This window comes from Neophocaena asiaeorientalis, unplaced genomic scaffold, assembly GCF_003031525.2.
Source record: "Neophocaena asiaeorientalis asiaeorientalis breed wild unplaced genomic scaffold, Neophocaena_asiaeorientalis_V1.1 scaffold110, whole genome shotgun sequence".
Taxonomy (NCBI): Eukaryota; Metazoa; Chordata; class Mammalia; order Artiodactyla; family Phocoenidae; genus Neophocaena; species Neophocaena asiaeorientalis.
The window spans coordinates 2,588,305-2,603,483 of record NW_020175053.1 but is presented as its reverse complement, the minus strand read 5'-3'; the positions used below and the strand labels follow the sequence as shown (position 1 = coordinate 2,603,483).

At 41.0% G+C, this 15,179-nt stretch overlaps 1 protein-coding gene across 3 annotated transcripts in view; it reads right to left on the bottom strand.

The window, feature by feature from the left end:
- PTPRM (protein tyrosine phosphatase receptor type M) overlaps positions 1–15,179 on the bottom strand; it is a 743,754-nt gene that overhangs the window by 125,806 nt on the left and 602,769 nt on the right. The window lies entirely within an intron of this gene.

The following is a 15,179-nucleotide window of genomic DNA, read 5'->3' as shown; positions in this document are numbered from 1 at the left end:
ACCAAAAAAAAAAAAAAAAAAAAAAAAAAATAGGCCAGAAGAGGTGGGGTGGGGGGAAGAAGCATAAGAAAAAGTATAACGAACATAACTCACAAAATAAGGTGGCAGAAATGAATTCAAATAAATCAGTGATCGCAGCAAATTAAAAACGTACTAAGTTGTAAGTAGACTTTAAAGGTAAAAGCTGTAAGACTTTTAAAGGTCAAAGCTGAAATAATAAAATCCATGACATATATACACCAATATGTATAAAATGGACAACTAATAAGAACATGCTGTATAAAAAAATAAAATTCAGGAAAAAAATCCAGCTATATGCTATTTACAAGAGACACAACTAAAATAGATTGAAAATATATCCAGGAAAATACTAATTAGAAGGAAACTGGCATAGTTATAGTGAAATTAGACAATATAAACTAACGACAATGATATTAGTGCCTAATGATGAAGTGTTCAATTCACTTAGGAGAGACAATTCTAAACTTATATTTACTTAATAACTTAGCTTCAGAATATACGACTTCTTTTAACCTCTTTCAGTAATAGATCAAACAGACAAAAAGCTAGTAAGTATACAGAAAATTTGAACAGCAAACTTTTTAAAAAGCGTGATCTAAAGAATATACAGAACTTGGCACTCGACATTGTTGTTAAGAATACATAAAATATTTAAGAAAATTGACCATGTGGATGGCTCTAAATAATGTCCACAAATTTCAATGTATTTTCTCCAATCAGCATACATTTAAGTTAGAAATCACTAATAAAAAGACAACCAAAAAAATCTCCCATGCACTGAGAAATAAAACACACACATTCATGCACTCATATGCTCTAAATAATGCATGGGTCAAAGGAGTAACTGTAATGAAAATTTAAAAATACTTAAGGATAAGAGTACTCGACTGTTACTTAGAGGGAAAATTAATACTTAAATAAATGCTTGTACTAGAAAAAACAAAGACTGAAAATTAATGTGTTCAGCATCTTGTTTAAAAATAACAGAACAAACTCAAAGAAAGAAGGAAAAAAGATCAGGAATATCAGAAATTTAAAACATGCAATATGAAAGATCCACAAGGTCAAAGGTTCTCTCTTTGAAACAACTAATAAAACCAACAAAATGTTGGCAAGAATAGTCAAGAAAGAAGAAGGAGAAAAGGCACAAATAAACACTATTAATGATGATAAAGGACAGATAATAAGAAAATATGAACAAATGTATACCCTTGAGTAAAAAATTAGACAAAATTCACAACTTCTATTAAGATATTCACTACAAAATCAACTCAAGAAAAACTAGAAATCCAGAATAGTCTTATAACTACTGAAAAATTCATAACTAAAAATTTTACCATGAGGAGAATGCCAGACCTAGCCAGTTTTGTAGGTGAGTTCTAAAGATAATTTGCAGTAGAAACACAACATTGTAAAGCAATTATACTCCAATTAAAAAAAAAAAGGTCACACCTAAAAAAAAAATAAAGATAACTTGAATCTCACATGGTCTCTTTTAAGGGAACAGACAGAACACAGAATGCTATCTAATTCATTTTAAAAAGCAGATGTATTTTTCATTCTAAAATGAGAAAATAAAAATACAAGAAGGATCATTAAGAGACTAGTAACTCATGGACATAGATGTAAACATCATTAGTGAACAGCCTTCAGCAATATTTAAAACATATCATGACCAAGTTAGGTTTATCTCAGGAATGAAGGGTTGGTCCAAAATTAGAATATTAACTACATTAATTAACCCGCCACGCTAACATGTTAAAAAAGAGACATAAAATAATTATTTTGTATAACAATAAATGCTAAAAAAGCATTCTATCAAATTCAATATTTATCTATGGTAAACAGTATTAATAAACCAGAAATGGAAGGGAATATCCTTAAACTAATTATGACTAATTATTAATCATTAAAAGCCTTTTCTCTGAAAATCAGGACCAAGATAATGATGCTTGTCAACCTAAGTTTTATTCAGTGTTGTACTGGAGGTTCTAGTGAGATTTATAAATAAGAAAAAATAAATGTATAAGGATTAAGAAGAAACAAAACTGTCAGTAATGAAAGTTGACATGATTTCTCCATGGAAAACTCCAGAATAATCTGCAGAGAAATGACTGAAATAAAGATTGCTGAGAAATGTTTCTGGACAAAGGAGCAACATACACATATACATACATACACACATACGTATACACACATATACTTATATACCTGTATCTCTATATATTTATACATGTACTCTATATACTTGCAATAAAAAGAAAATGTAACTTTAAAAGATACTATTACCTTAGCAAATAAGTACACATAACTACAAGATGTACAAGATTTCATGGAGAACATTTTGAAACTCTGCTGAAAAATATAAAAGAAGATCCAAATAAAGATCCAATATTGCCAAGAAGCCAATTTTCCCGAACTTTATAAGTGGATCCCATGCAGTTCCAAACAAAATGTCAAGAGTTTTTCACGAAGCTGACTGTATAAAATGTCAGCTTCATGCAATGTCCATTTTTCATGGACAGAGTGATTCTAAAATGATGCCAGCACAAAGCTTAAGGACAGCCAATACATTTTTAAAGAAGGACAAAGCAAGCATAGAAGAGGTCGTACAAGTCAGTAGGAGACATTAACACCCTAGTAAAAAAACAGCCAAAGCATATGAACAGTTCACAAAAGAAAATTTTCACGTGGCTGGTGAACATATAAAAACATGTCCAGTTTCAAATGGAGCAATAATGAGATACTCTTTCTACCTATCGAGCTGGCAAAGATGATAAAAAAAAAAAAGACTAATGCTTATTTGAGTGCTGGTATGTTGAGGTAAGCATTCTCATGGAAAGTGCTAACGGCGTGTGTGAATTGGTTCAATTTTTCTGGAAAGCAAGCTTTCAACATAACAGGTTCATAAAGAAACTTAAGCATTTTATATACTTTGAACCATTAATTCCACCTCTTGAAATCTATCTATGGAAAATAATGGAGGTAAATCCAAAGAATTATTCATAGCAGTGTTCATGGCAAAGACAAACAAGGTATGAAACGATTTATAAAAAGATTCTAATGCATTAAAATATTGGATGGAAACTTACTGAAAACTGAGAGTAGGTTTATGGGTGATTTTTATTGTCTTTTTTTTTTTCTTTACACTTTTCTTAAAATTTCAGATTTCTTTCAAAATTTTCTTTTTAAAAAAACACGATAAAATCGGGACTTGGAAACCTTTAAAAACATATTTTGTTACTTTGCATCCTTACAAATGGTTTCCATCATTAAAATAGAGAAAAAAATAAAATCAAGCATTCTCTTTAGGCAGATAAATTATGTTAATTGGATTTATAGTATATTCTCTTCATGTTTCAAGAAGTAAGCTTAAAATACACTTAGTAATCAGCCAAGTAAAATATTTTGGCCATAAAATTGGCAAGGAACTCAAATGCATAATTACCTAAAGCACATAAATACAATACATATAAAAACATATGCTAGACGTTTATAATTACACTGAATGCATTATAATTACTCAGTATCTCTTGTAAATTTCCCTGAAGTACACAGATGAAAAGGCTTTCCACGTGTCCCTAAAGGGCAACAATGGAAGATAAAGGGAGTGAAGAAGTTTTTAAAAATTTCGAAGATGCTGAGTAATAGGTGAAGCCCATTGAGGACATAAAGCTACTTTGCTTTCAGAAGAAATTGGAAAAGTCAGCATGTTCTCTTTCTTTTCAGAGACAGGACAGGTCAAAAAGGCTATGGCCTCTGATTCAATATTATTTTGGTCTGAATAAGACATGTAACAATAATGTGGATTTATGTAATATAAAATGTGAAAGAAATTAATTCCAAACTTTTAATCCATGTATTTCCTTATTATTCACGATCCTTACAAATGGGGACAGTGGGGATTAGAGATGGAGTGGAACTCTGATCACAAACACCTTTCAGACACGGTGAGGACTTTATACAAAAATGTACTAATGTCGGGCTTCCCTGGTGGCGTAGTGGTTGGGAGTCCGCCTGCTGATGCAGGGGACACGGGTTCGTGCCCCGGTCCAGGAAGATCCCACATGCTGTGGAGCGGCTGGGCCCGTGAGCCATGGCCGCTGAGCCTGCGCATCCGGAGCCTGTGCTCCGCAACGGGAGAGGCCACAACAGTGGGAGGCCCGCGTACCCCCCCCAAAAAAAGTACTAATGTCACTACTGCACTCTCTCCACTTGGCCTTCCCAGTGTTTTGGAGATGAGGTGGGAGTTAGAAATGAGAGTGGGAAGAGGTTGAAACAGGGAAAAGAGAGGAGGAAAAAAGAGGAAGGGCACATCAGGACAGAAACTCCCTCGTTCAGAAATGCTGAATAAACTCAAAACTGGCAAGAGGGGGCCAGAGAACCACCCGTGGGTCCCAAGTGATGGCCTTCTACACACCAGTGACCGCCAGGCTTCAGTTTTCAGGCAGCTGGTCAGGGCTGCCCACTGGAGAACATTCCATCCATGGAGATACATCACCCAAAAAACATCCCATCCATGGAGAAGCATGAACCAAAAAACATCCCATCCATGGAGATGTGTCAACCAAACTGGGAGTCCGACATCACCAAGGTGACGGCTCGACTAATGATACAGAGGCTCTCGGAAGTGCTTGGTTTTTGGAACTGACCCACTTGCTTCAGGGGAGGTGAGTGGTTTGCTCAAGGGTCTGGGGTTAGGGTCTCAGCGAGACTCTTCAGTGACGTGACAGGTCAAAGACTTGGGATTCAGTCTTCTCATGGCCAATCCACTGTCCTTTCTACTTCTCAGCACTGTTCTTTGAAAAATAATTGCCTTTTCAACTGGTTATTTTTTGCATCATTTAGTCGAAGCTGAGACATGTTATCTTGGTCTTGCCTGGAGGTCAGAGATCCAGTTCACAAGGTTGTTACTGTTATGTTGAATCACCTCATTGAAAAAAGATGCACCTTCTTCCAGAATCTCTTCCAGAGAGGATCTCTGAGAAAACCTTCAGCTTCCACACACAACTTGCGTCTACACTTCCTCTTCTCCCTCCCTCTACTGGGTTGGCTGGCAGTCGTGCAGCAATCCAGGGAGACAGCCTATGGGATCTATGCCTCTCAAGAGCAGCAGCTTGATTTTAGCTTATACCTGGTCCTGGTGGGTTTCCGACGAGCCAGGCTGGCTGATATCTGCTGAATAATTTCCCTGCATTTCTTGACAAGGAAAAGCCAGCGCAGGAGCAATGTCGGAGTGACCACGCTCTTGGAGCTGAGATGCTGAGCAAGGTTAAGGGGCAGCATCTGCTGATGCTGAGATGCTGAAACAAACCAGAGTTGGCGCTGTCAGCGGGGCCCCCGGGGCTGGCTCTGTTCTCTGCCAAAGGACAGAACCCTTCAAAGCAAATAAAACTGCACGGAGTAAAACAATGCTCCTGCCATGAAATCACAAGTCAAATCAGTAAAACCCAAGGTTAACTTCTGTAGGTCTGTGTTTCGTGGTGTTCCATGAAGAAGTTATGTGGTGTAGTGGAAAAGAACGTGGCCTTTGGAGTCAACAGATTATGGAGTAAATCCCACCACTCCAAAGTGGGATGACCTTGGGCAAATGACTTACATTCTGAGTCATCCCCTCATCTGTAAAATGGGTGTGATAACAGTGTAAGAGCATTGTGCTTAGAAATATCTATGTGTCTCTCTCTATCTGTGTGTGTATCTTTGTAGAGTGCTACTACATTAGGGTTAGGGCTAGACCAACGTAGGTCTAACCGTCAACATCATCATCATCATTCTAGGAACCAAGCAGGATTTCATGGAAAGTCCACCCCTCAAAACCTTGCTCCCCCTGAAAATACATCCATGATAACACAAATTACCTTTATGAGCTTTGAATCTGTGTAGGATGACATACAGTTTCTCTCTTGCAATAGTCATGTTTTGAAATGCACTGAAGTCACTAAATATTTCTACATTATTTCTATTAGGGATTAAAAAAGAAATGAAAGCAAATATGGAACAAAAACATTTACCCTAATTTTTTTAAACATATGGTTGGCATTCAGTGAGTAAAAATGATCAGATGGAACCATGCCATTCTTCCCATTTTTAAGTGACGGGTATTGGTAAGGTTCAAGTTGGTCAGCACAGTTTTTCCTGGCTGGACACTGCTAATCCACTTGCTCCTACGTGATGATGTGTACCATTCTGAGTGTGTATTTGTAATAGTTCTATCCACCTTTAACTTCATTTCCCCTTCTAGGGGTGTATGTGTTGAAATACACAGAAATCAATTCAACAAATGTAAAGTAACATATTTAGCAGTGTTTCTCAAATATCTATTGGATAATCCATTAATGTACACTTTACCATATTATCAGTTAATACATTGCCCACGGTATTATTACTGCCCACTGTGTTATTCTAACGCAGAGCTATGAGATCGTGGACGGCCTGGTGTCTGGTAACATCCATGTTGGGTCTGAAGGGAGCTGGCAGGTGAAGGAGGAGCTGGGAGTCACTCGAGGCAGAAACCACGACGTGGAGCACAGCCCAGAGACACGAGGTGCTGAGGGTGTGAAAGGTGGCAGGAGCTGGGCCTGAGGCACGTGGCAGGAAGCTGCTGTGGCTACAGTGACAGCCTGCAGCAGGCCCAGGACCGCGTCCCAGAGGACTGAGCGCTCTCTGCTAAGGAGGGGCCTAATTTTGCAAAGAATCCAGAGCAGATGTTTTGGCATCACATGTGGTAACATCTGTGTTTCCCAAACAAAACTGGTTGCAGAGTGGAGGGTAGATGTGAAGGGGGAGAGTAAATGTTGAGAGATGAGGTCGGGGAGAGTTACAAGGGGGTGGGCAAGAGATGAGGGCGGCCGGTGGGCTGGGAGAGGAAGGGATGGAATTGGAAACGGTGGGAGGGGGACTTGGGAGGTGCTAGGATAGGACTTGGGAGGTGCTGAGGGAAGGTCGCGGGGAGGGGCAATACCACTGTGCTGAAGCCAGCTGGACCAGGTCAGCAGGCGGTGACAGCATCCACCTGATACCAGATACACACGAGGTCGGCAGGTGTGGGATACAGGCATCCCGACAGTCCCTTCTGGGCCGGGTCCTGTGACTAATGGCACCCGACACTAAAAGCATGTTAACAAGTGGGGAAAGTGCCTAACTCCTCCCGGGGGAGATAAAGACAGTTCCAATGACCAGCTTCAAAATGGAAACCAGACGGTGAACTAGAACTACTCCAAACAAACTGGAAAAGGTCCACCACCATGAACTAAAATCAGAGGGAGGAATAGAGAGTCGTGGGAAATAACAATTTTTAACTAAATTTTCCGAAGTTTTCTGAGTCCAGGATATTATCAGGAGTGTGGGCAAAAGAAAACTGGATTAAAAAAATCAGCTAGCACATAAGACGTCCTGAAAGCAAGCATGACAAAATGGAGCACGCAACAAATAAAACAGACACTTTTATATTTGTAGTTTAGTGAAAAATCTACCGAGTATTCACAGTAAAAATCAACCGTCTCTGTTGCGTTATTTAAAATATGCAGAGATTTTCATCTACTAAGAAAGTATTCATAAACACATACACTTGATTTTCCCCAAACAGCTTGAAGCAGCCTCAAAATTTCACACAGAAGTTTTTTTTTTTTTTTATCATTTTCTCATGGACCTGGCTCAGCATCACTGTAATAATTAAAGGAAAAAAAAAATGTCAAAACTTACTTGGCTGCGGCAGCCACTGGAGGCACAGCTGTTGTGATTCCTAATGTATTTGCAGAGCTTGCCAAGGCTCCCCCATGTCCCCATCCTTGGCTTTCAATGGTTTTGTTTTGTTTATTTTGTGTCCTGTGGGACAGAAAATAACCTGCACTGATTGTGGCAATTGATGGACTCAGCTGGTGCCTCAGAATGTGAAGCGGGAACTGAAAAGCACATCTGAAGAGTGTGCCGGCTGGAGGTGAGGGGAAGGGGGTGCCTGCACGCTGGACCACCCACGAGCACGGGGCAGCTGTGTCGGCAATGGTTCCAGCAGGTAAGAACACAAAAGCACCTCTCATTCCACCTGCCTCGGCCTCCGTTTTCAAAACCTAGCCAAGTGGCCGTGGGCACTATTCCTAGAACTTTTCTAGAGGTACCAGCCCACTAGCCCCGCACGGGGAGGGACCAGGCACAGGGCGCCCTTCTCCCCAGCGGCACTGCCGCCCACCTGGGGATGCTGGACTGTCTTCCCAGCTGAGGGCCTTGCTGTCTAAGGGCATCTCATCAGCAATTAGAACTGCAGGCTCCAGGGGGAGGAAGTGGTTTCTCAGGGAGTGGTTTTCTCTATTTAGTTTTCACTGGCTTCCCTGAGGTGGGAGGCAAGTAAATTAAACAAACAAACAAACAAAACAAAACCAAAATGAGACTCACATTTGGAGGGCAAGTGAGACTTTTTTTTGCTAAGACAATTCCTTCTTAGCTCACCACACTTTGTCAAATATAGACAGAGCCATCAAATATGACACTGTGCTTACACTGAACAAAATCAGCTGTTTTACTTAGAAAACGGGAAGGGTGAGAGGGGAAAATATACAATCCATACATTTTTTTTGGTCTGTTTTTGTTTTTGTTTTGCGGTACGTGGGCCTCTCACCGTTGTGGCCTCTCCCGTTGCAGAGCACAGGCTCCGGACGCGCAGGCCCAGTGGCCATGGCTCACGGGCCCAGCCGCTCCGCGGCATGTGGGATCCTCCCGGACTGGGGCACGAAGCCGTGTCCCCTGCATCGGCAGGCGGACTCTCAACCACTGCGCCACCAGGGAAGCCCCTACAATCCATACATTTTAAAAAGATCTACAAGGAGCTACTAGGAGTTAGACATATTTAAAAAACTCCAGGTTCCTTGGAAAAACGCATAGGTTGTACTTAAGCCTGAAGATCTTGGCATAAAGCCTCCAATTCCCCAATTTAAACTGAGCAAAAAACCAGTCTCCATGTTCAATTATAAAATTAATCATCCGTTTGTACCCTAGAGAAACACACAGGATAAAAGTAGGTGGGGTCAGGATAATGCTTTTCTAAATAAGTTTAGACATATATGCACACACATACATAGTTGTTTGAGAAGGAGCTGCCACGAGTTACTTAGGTTTATACATTTCAGATCTAGTAATTGGAAAATAAATTTTTGTGCTCCAGAGCAATATTAATTATTAGCTAATAAAGGAGTACCATCAGTGTTTTTCAGGAGGTCCTATGTGGGAGTAGTTTTAAATTGCTGTCCTTCCTTTATCTTAATTTTACAACGATAGCAACATACATTCTTTCAGAACTGCACAACTATTTTCCTACTTCAGGTTAATGTTTTTCTGCTTGGATCCCAGAAGACAATTAGATCAGTTCAAAAATCCAGGACCAAAGAAGACCTTCTGGGGACGACAGAGGGGCAGGAATTCATTCTCCAACTGTGCAGGGTCACCCCTGAGGCTGGGACCTCCTCCGTCCCACTCAGGTAGCAGGGAGCAGCTCCCACATCTAGGGCAGGGCCTGCTGGCTCAGGGCAGAGCTGGAGAATCTTCCTTTTCACTCCAGGTGATAAAGGCCCAGGAGTCTGTTGGGGCGGCCGCTCAGGCCTCCACTGCTTCCTGAGTGCAGCTGGTCTCCTTTCTCCACTTCTGGTAAACCCACGGATCTCCTCCAAGCGCTTAGCACAGACTGATCTTTGCTTTTTGGAAGAAAGAACCAGCTCCTCTTTTGTAGCAACGTAAACAAACTTGCCCTTTCCACTGGGTCTTTCTCCTGAGATCCCCAAACCAGTCTGCTGACAGCATGCCATTTTCTGTTCAATTCAGCCTGTTTACTTTTTTACTGTGATTCATGTCTGAGTTTCTTTTGAATCAAATTATTGCACTTCCCTGGTGAGAGATGCCATATGATGATCTTGTTAGAACAAAAACCAAAAACAAACAAAATCTTCTGCACTCAGTGCTGCTCTGTCTTATCCCCAGCATGTTTTCCCTCTGCTTTGGACACACTTCAGTCGGCTACTTGAGCGGTAATGAACCCTTCCAGGGTTAAGGCCAGTTTTCAGACATCTCTGTCTTGGAAAAGATAAAGACGAATTTGTTGAAACAGTGTCAACAGAGAAAAAGTCACTATTTCAAAAGTATTTTACAGTCTAAGTGGCTGGTGTTTCCCAACGTACATGGATTGAAGAAAACCGACTGATTGGTCGGGTTTTGGTCGCTGAGTCACGGCGGCAACCTGAGGCTTTCTTGATGGTTTCCCCCAAGAAATGCTTCCGAATTGAAGTAATTCATCGCTTCAACAAATCTGGAAGCCAAGCACTGCACTGCATTTTTTTGCATGGGGAGAAAGGGATGTAGTTCATACTACTCTTTTCCAGTAAATACATTTTCCATCTCCCCTTTACTTTTTGGGTGTGGATTATTATCTTTCAAGCAGTTCCTGTGTGCCATGTACAACAGCATTTAAAAATTAAGCTGTTTGTGTGAACAGATCTCCCTCCAGGTACAGGAATGAGATGCATGCGTTACCTGAATTATTCTTCTCTTCCCACGGCGGCCAGAGTGATGTACAAGCTTCTGGGTGGGACACACATGGCCCTTCACGACAGCGCCCTGACTGCCCACGTTCTCTTGCTTCCGCATCTACCTGGAATCCCACTCTTTTGCCTTCTCCTGGCCAACTCCAACACATCCTTCAAGGAAAAAGTCATCTTTGCCCAGACTTGCAACCCCAGCCTTCAAAGTACTAACGCAAATCTCTCTTGTGAGGTTTCATAAGAGGTGCTACACCCACCCCATGACTGCTTCCTCCTGCAGAGGGAGCCTCCTGAGGGCAGGGCACTCGGTGTCCTCCGTGTCCCCAGCACCCAGACGTGTCACATTCACCCCATGTGCTTGGTATTCTCCAGTGAACTAACAAGCGCAGCTTAAGGTAAGCTTTTCCCCAAATCCGACCTTGCAAAGACACTCATAGAACCATTGTTTAAAAGATAGTATTCTGTAGCTACACCATCCCTTAGGACTCTTCTAACTTAGATATGAAAATACTGTTTCAATGTCCCCTGCTTCGGCAGGCGGACTCTCAACCACTGCGCCACCAGGGAAGCCCAACAGCATATACTTTTAAATATTAACTGAGTTTCATATATGCAGTGAGTAGTTTTTAGTATAAGTATGTCCTATGCACTATTTGGGACATACTTATATTAAAGAATTATTCTGTTTATCTGAAGTTCAGGTTTAACTGAGCAAACTGTATTTTATCTGTTAAACTGTAAGAAAGAAAAAAGAGTAAGTTACCGGGATGTAATATTCAGCACAGGGAATACAGTCAATAATATCATCATAACTTTGACGGGTAATCTATAAAAATATCAAATCACCATGTCGTACACCTGAAACCAATATAGTATTGTAAGTCAACTATACGCCAATATTTTAAAAAAGAAAAAAATATTTAACTTATTTTCTCAGTTCTCAAACTCTTTGTCCACAGAGTCAAACCTACCTATTTATTTAAGTTACTTTTGAATGGCAAGTTTTGATGATACATGGTAAGTGAACTATCTATCCAGAGTGTGAACACAGGAGAGGTACTGAAATTGTAATTGACACAGTTTCCCTGTAAAGACCACGGGGTGAATGCCCTGTCTTGGATCCTATTATAAATTAGTCCTTTCCTCTTTTATTAGCTAAAGCTGCCACTGAATATCAGATTAAGTTCTAGTACTTATGATGCATTAAATGAGTCAAGCCTCACAATACTCTTATGAGGTTGATACTATAGTTATCCCATTTTACAGATGGAGAAACTGAGGCCCAGGAGGTTAGACAGCTTGGTCCAGGCTGAGCTGGAATATCCACAGTCTGGTACTAGAGCCTCTTTCCAAACCACGGCCTCTTACCATCTGATCCTTGAGCTTCACACGACACCAGGCAGCCACACACTCCTGACTTCTGGTGTGGGTTTGAGGGAACGTTGCAGACTTCACAGCAAGATTCAAAGAGGTGCGTTTGGTTAGAGTTCTAAAAGTCAAACTGGGCTTTAAAACATAACTGCTTAAGGATGTTTCCAGATTCACACTGGAATAAAAATCCCCTGGGATTTTTCTCTAAAGTAAGTCGAGCAGGATAACGGCAGCTGGGGTTTGCCACTGCCCCATTAATCCCCATAAACTTGGCTGTGACTCCAGGGAAGATGAGGGCATGTAATACAGCCATGTGCAGGCAAGGATGGCGAGGGAGAGGGGGGACTTCGGGATGTAGGTGAGAGACTGAGCAGGTGTTCCCCTCTCCCTGCGGCCACTCTATAGATTTACCCTTGTGCCAGCATCACTCCTCATGTCCCGTTTACTCTGTCCCACCACAGTCCTCCCACCCACATCCGCACCCTGTCCCCAGGGGGGGGGCTACTTAATAACCTGAAAATTACTGAGTGCTAGGATTATTCCTAACAGAACTTTCCATCTCATACTTCTCCCAATAGCACGTTCCTATTTGTTCCCACTTTCCTCTCCAGTATTTGCTCTTTTTTCTTTTTTTCCCTTCCTTCTTTTAAAAAAAGCTGATAATGATTTTGGCATTGAAAAGTTTTTACTCCCCCACTTCTCAGTTTTATTGAGATATAACTGACACATAACATTGTGTAACTTTAGGGTGTATAATGTGATCATTGGATACCTGTACATGTTAGTTTTAAACAGTTGTCTCTGGGGTGTGGAGAAAAGGGAGTCCTCCTACACTGTTGGTGTAAATGTTAAGTTGGTGCAGCCACTATGGAAAACAGTATAAAGATTCCTCAAAAAACTAAAAACAGAGTTCCCACATGATCCAGCAATCCAACACCTGGGCATATATCCAGACAAAACTATAATTCGAAAAGATACATGCACCCCTATGTTCATAGCAGCATTATTTACAATAGCTAAGACATGGAAACAACCTAAATGCCCATCGACAGATGAATGAAGATGTGGTACATATATACAATGGAATATTACTCAGCCATAAAAAAATGAAATAATGCTATTTGCAGAACATGGATGCAACTAGAGATTATCATACTAAGTGAAGTAAGTCAGGTAGAGAAAGACAAATACCATACAATACCACTTATATGTGGAATCTAAAATATGACATAAATGAACGTATCTATGAAACAGAAACAGACTCACAGATATAGAGAACAGACTTGTGGTTGCCAAGGGGGAAGAGAGATGGGGGAGTGAAGGAATGGGAGTTTGGGATTAGCAGAGGCAAACTGTTATATATAGAATGGATAAACAACAAGGTCCTACTGTATAGCACAGGGAACTATATTCAATATCCTGTGATAAACCATAATGGAAACGAGTATGAAAAAATATGAATATATATGTATAACTGAATCACTCTGCTGTACAGCAGAAATTAACACAACATTGTAAATCAACTATACTTCAATAAAATAAATTAAAAAAGAAACAGTCTTCTCTGATCCACTGAATAGCTAGCATGGGAAAAAGAGTTTTTTGAATTGTAACTAATACAACATTTTTTTTTTTTTTTTTTGCAGTACACGGACCTCTCACTGTTGTGGCCTCTCCCGTTGCGGAGCACAGGCTCCAGACACGCAGGCTCAGCGGCCATGGCTCACGGGCCCAGCCGCTCCGTGGGACGTGGGATCTTCCCGGACCGGGGCACGAACCCGTGTCCCCTGCATCGGCAGGCGGACCCTCAACCACTGCGCCACCAGGGAAGCCCTAATACAACATTTTATTGCCGAGTATAACAACTCAATCATCAATTATAACACACTTCAGATGAGTATACGCTGTTTCAGTTTGCACTTATAAATCATATTTCTTCAGGAGATGTGAACCGGAACTGATTTTCTGCATACTTTCAAATACGCATCATCTATGGTGTGTTATTAGAAGTCCTAAGGTAGGTATTTTAAAATAGTCCATGAAAAATCGGACTCAGGTTATTTTACGAATTGTTATTTGAGCCTATACCTAATCTCTTTGACTTTAACATGTTTGATAAACATTAGAGCACTATCTGTATTCAGAAGATTGGACAGAACTACAGACATCACCTCTATTCATTAGGCTGCTATTTTCTCAATAATCTAATTTTGTCTTTCATAAGATATTAATGCTTTTGGAAGTCTTGCTCTTAATCCTATTCATTCCTAAGCCAGCCTTTAAAAGTGCAGGAGGAAATATGCAAAGGCGGTCAGTTTCACTGAATTATGAATCAAATCACTAAAGGCAAACCTAAGAATTTCAGGATGGCTAAAATGCAGAACTTCATTTGGAAATGTTTTCTGGACTTAAATCAAACCTTTGGGCCCTGGTTTGTGATTGTTTTCTTGGCTTTGCAGTCTTCTGAACTGCGGTCATTGGTAATACGTGAGGACACACGTGTCAGCAGAGCGAAGTGTGTCTGTGTATTTGCCTGCATTGAACAAAGACCTGGCCTTCAAAGGAGCAGAGCAGTGGTGGGGCTCCGACTGCTGTAACGAGCCTTGGACAATTAAGCTAAACCCAAGATAAGGCAGCATCTGGGGCATAAAACTGAGGCATCATGAGGGCCCCCCAAGAGGAGAAAGAAGCAGAGTTTGAACGTCGAAGGATAGGGGGTGGTAGAAACTGATTTTAAAAATACTCTAATTCCAGACAAGATGTTTTCCAACTAGGAGCTAGTCAGGTAGATGCAGTACCAGCAACACGTTCTTAGATTTAAAAAGCCATGTGGCTTTCTAATCCTATTTTTACTGTAAGCATGCTGCTACTTTATCTTCACCAATGATTGTGAACTAATTTTACTTAATAAGGTAACAGAGAAATCCAAGCCCCTTCCTTCTCCCCGCACACCACACATACACACACACACACACACACACACTCAGTGAAGGTGTGCTCTTTTGAAGCAGACTCTTCAAATAAATTAATTCTCTTCAGTTTGGGAAAGACTTTCCAACAGAATTAGGCTGAGGACAGAGGCTGTGAAAGGGGTGAGTCCTACATTTATATATGGTGCCAGATTATATATCGCTGTTCCTGAAGGCCCCCAAGGCAGGGCCTGGATCCCAGGACAGCGACCTGCTCCCTGGGCTGGCGGGACGGTGACAGCTGTCACTGCCGTGACACTAGCCGGTCCCTCTACTGCCATCTCATCTCCATGCAAGA